Source organism: Octopus bimaculoides, chromosome 20, assembly GCF_001194135.2.
Source record: "Octopus bimaculoides isolate UCB-OBI-ISO-001 chromosome 20, ASM119413v2, whole genome shotgun sequence".
Classification (NCBI taxonomy): Eukaryota; Metazoa; Mollusca; class Cephalopoda; order Octopoda; family Octopodidae; genus Octopus; species Octopus bimaculoides.
Window position 1 is genome coordinate 39,300,921 of NC_069000.1, and position 4,714 is coordinate 39,305,634.

A 4,714-nucleotide genomic window follows, 5' to 3' on the forward strand; every position below is an offset into this window, starting at 1 on the left:
TATATATATTATTCTTCGTAACGTATACCTTACAAAACTTAGAAGGGCATTTTTTATGTCAATATCTCCTCTCTTTTTTTTTATAAACATATTACATTATCACCAGTCCTTCCACAAATACTACATTATGGATATACACTTACATATTCTGACGTTCAATATAGCAGTGTACATGTAGCACGATAAATAGCTTTTATATGTGATAAATCGACATATTTGCGCTTTGATTCTTTTCAAATACCTCATAGATAATTTTATTACTTCATTGTTTTTATAGGCGGAAATTCATTTTCGGCATGGGTGCTTTTAATTCCATGTGGTTTAGCTGGGAATGTTCAACGTTGATAGCTTTATCAGATGATCAAAGGTATGTTTCAATGCCTGATTCTTTCGATTCATAAGGTTCTTTTACGTTCTTATTATTGGCATTGAAGCTGAACGTGACACTTTTTTTTCTTCTTGTGGATTGAGATAATTTCAATTAGATCCCTCTTGCTGTATGTTTATATTAGTTCTGACATTTTCTGGTAATATTATTGAATCACGTATGGGCCCGTTACCATTCGATGCTCATTTTTGCATTTTTTTTCTCCTATTTGGATGTCTTCAATAAGGATAATGTAAGAATTCTTCAGTTTCCAAATGCCATCAATTCTTCGTATATTGTACATTCAATTTGTTAGTTTCTCTTTCTATGTCGTATGTTTAACGTGTTTTTATTTCTCTTCTGTTGTTAGTTACGGTTTCTTTCATAATACCTTCATACTTTCTGATATCCAGTACCTGTACATTTAAGGGTACTCTTATTTCTTTGAGATAACAGTTTCACACACACACCGCGTTTATACACACAAACATACATATAACTACAATTGCACAAGCAGGTACATACACACACAGACAAACACAATCACGTATGGGCCCGTTACCATTTTTGCTTTTTCTTCTCCTATTTGGATGTCTTCAATAAGGATAATGTAGGAATTCTTCAGTTTCCAAATGCCAGGTACATACACACACAGACAAGCACACACATGTATATATATGCATTTTCATGTATGTTTCTGTGTTGGAATATGTGTTTGATACTACGTGTGTGGGTGTGTATACGTACTTACAAATGGAACTAGAGAAGGCATTCAATGCATGTTAGTAGAGTGTCCATATTTGGGTGACGTGGATGCTTAACTCGATAGCAGTTTCGCAGCTTGAACGTGTGCGATCGTTAGTATTCTATTTCAAGATTATCTCCCTGTTTTTTTCCTTCTCTATTTTTCTGGCAGAGCATGCTGGAAATAAATGCAATGTTTCAGACTGCTTCTTACTACTTCCTCGCTCTCACTTGTTGATAGAGGTCAAGCAGAGGGTTTCAATAAATGTGTAATTGATCTTGGATGGCACTTGGAATGCTCAAAAATGTAACTGAAAATTTATTGTGGATGTTCCCTGGTTTACCATCAATGCAAGAAATGCAAACGTATTGAGAACGGCATTGTCACTGTGAATGTTCTCCTTTTTTCCCTTCATTTTCTTTGCTTTCTTTTTTTTTTTTTACCTGTTTTCTACTAAATGCACAAGGCCATAAATTTTAGTGGAGAGGAAAAGTCAAAAACATCGACCCCATTGTTTCACTGGTGCTTAATTTCTCGATCCTGAAAGGATGAAAGGCAAAGTCGACCTCGGTGAAATTTGAACTCAGAATGTAGCGGCAGACGAAATAGTGCTAAGTATTTTTGCCCGGCGTGTTTAACGATTTTGTCAGCTCGCTGCTTTGTGATGATGATGATGATGATGATGATGCTGAATGTGATAATGATGATGATGCTGATGATGATGATGAAGACGATGATGATGATGATGATGATGATGATGATGATACTACGCTTGTTGCTTTTTTTTTTTCTTGCAGTGGTACTTTTGTTGTTTTAGCTGTGGAAATTGTTTGTGTATTGTTTTATTACATTTCTTTTTTTCTTTGCCATTCTTCTTCTTCTTCTTCTCCTTATAGGCCTTTTTAGACCTTTTAACATTTAAATAAACGTAGCTTTATATACGTTGAAATTATCATCAAAGGAATAAACAATAAGAGAAAAATAATCTATGTATTCATAAAATCTATTTTGCCGTACAACGTTTGACATATTTCTAAATAACAATAGTGAAACTTTACATGGTGGTGAACGGCCAACAATGCATGAACTGTCAGTAACATCACGTTCTGGTGACTTTTACAGAATCACTGTATGAAATTTCTATAGAGTGTGTAAACTTTCATCGTTATAGCACAGTAGATATGTATGTTATTTATTCCGACTTTTCTTTTTGATTTCCCGATTATGTTTGCTATTAAACCCCTCCTCGTTTCTCCCTATACACATACACAAACCCACAGAGACACAGACACACACACGTGCATATGTGGGTGGGTGTTTGTGGGTGTGTGTGTGTGTGTGTTGTGTGTGTATGTGTGTGCGTGTGATCATGTGTATAAGTGTCTGTATGAGTGTATGTGTATGCATTTATGTATGAAGGTAATTTATGTGTGTATACGAAGAAATGAAGTCGAATCAAATCGTGGTATTTTGGAGTCATTTAATACAAACGGTTCAGGCTTGTGTAATATATTATAAGCAATGCATCCATTACATAAAACTTCCTCATTTAAAGCAACTGAGGAAAGTTTACCCACTCGATGCGCTGCTTGTTATATATTAGGCAAACCCGAAACGTATGTCTTAAATGATAATTTATCCTGATCTCGCTATTTATAGCATTATCACGCGTTTGAGAAATAAATTTATTTCTGTCTTACAATACATCTCAACGCTTCTAAAAAAAAGAATAAACTTTGTTTACTTTCATCGTAAAGTTGAATTTAACGTTAGCGTCTTATGAATCTAAATTTATAAGTTCAAAAATTGCAGAAGAATTCGTTGCTGAACAGTTTAGTTTAATGGTAAAACACTTCACGCGTAATCACAGAGATGTGAGTTCGAGTCTCATGGCTGGCCAGTAACGTATTTTTTTGCAATAAATGGATAATTTATCCTGATCTCGCTATTTATAGCATTATCACGCGTTTCAGAAATAAATTTATGTCTGTATATATATATATTTATATATATTTGAAGGTTTGAAGGTGATGTACAGAAAGTATATAGAAAAAAATTTAAGGTACTCAGAAATCTGGATCTTTGTACATTTACAGATTTTTATTAATGTCACATATTAAATAATATATATATAATATATATATAATATAATATATATATAATGTCACATATTAAATAAAGCGCTTTTCACCTAGTCGTGTAGGATTTTCAAATATATATATATATATATATGCATAAAGCCACACATTTATATATATGTACATCTGTGCATACACATATGTGTATGTCTATATGTGTGCGTTTGTATTTGTGTATGTGTGTCTGTATGTTATTGTGTGTGTGTATATATGTCATTTACTCCTATCGGCTTCTCTGATTATTCACATTTTGACTTTGTGGCCAACATAGAATTTTTACTAGACGAAATCCCAATAGATTTTTCCGTGAAAATCCATTTGTTCTGTTTATCTGATGAAATATAATAGCAGCCGCGTAACTAACTACAAGAATAAAGAACACGATTTCTAAACTGATAGCTAGAAATTGAAAAACTTGCGAGAAGATTATCATCAACGCAGATCACATCCACATATGTCGATTGTACTCTTAAGTCTTTTCTAGGGGCAATTGTATACTGATTAGATGAATGTGCATATCCTTGTCATTGTTTATAAGCGTCTCTTATTGGTTACATTCGAATAAATATAAACATGGGAGGAAATTTAAAAGATATTCTTTTGTAAACGGCGCACATTCATTTATATTCTGCCCTGTGATAGAATTGTCACCGAAGTTGAATTCAATAATTTCGCTTACCGTTTATTCTTGTAATTATATTATTCTTCAGTTTGTAATTGTATTCAGGACAAGCGTTTATCAAATAACACATCAATTGACATGGGACAACTTTTATTGGTTATAATATCGATATTAAGCGTATATAGAAGTAGCATTTGAGCGAAGAACAAGTCGGAATTACCTCTCAAAATGGCTACTTATGTGTATGTAAATACAAACTGCGTTGACGAACTTTAGAACAATATTCATAAGTGGGGAAAATTAGCATACACAAAAGCTGACTCAAGAAACATTCACACCGGAATCGTTAGCATTAAACAATTCAATTTGAATATACGCATTTCAAAAACATTTATATTTGTATGCATTCGTACGACATTTATATGTATGCCAAGAGGCATTCTTGTAGATATGCATGCATATACGCCTACATACATATATGTGGGCGAGTCTATGTGTCTATGTAGTATGTGTATACACGCGGATGCATATATATATATATATATATATGTGTGTGTGTGTGTGTGTGTGTGTGTGTAGGTGTGTGTGTGTGTGTGTGAATGCATGTATGTATATAACACTGTTATAGAGAAGTTATAGATTGACTTAATAGAAAAGAGATTCATGCATGAGATTAAGCAAACTTGCCGGATAGCACTGTACATATTTTTAGCATATTATGATGTTGATCATAAGAACAGCAATAATAATAAGAATCATCATAATGGTAGTAGTAGTAGTAGTAGTAGTAGTAGTAGTAGTAGTAGTAGTAGTAGTAGTAGTAGTAGTAGTAGTAGTAGTAG

General features: G+C 33.2%; 1 protein-coding gene across 7 annotated transcripts in view; it reads left to right on the forward strand.

Annotated features, from left to right (window-relative positions):
• Positions 1-4,714, forward strand: part of LOC106873878 (uncharacterized) — a 375,863-nt gene that overhangs the window by 259,521 nt on the left and 111,628 nt on the right. The window contains exon 5 of one of the 7 annotated variants that reach the window (XM_052975054.1): positions 278-367. The exons of the other annotated variants lie outside the window; for them this stretch is intronic. The gene's annotated coding sequence lies outside the window, so the exon portion shown is untranslated. The remainder of the gene's footprint in view (positions 1-277; positions 368-4,714) is intronic. 7 annotated transcript variants of the gene reach the window in all.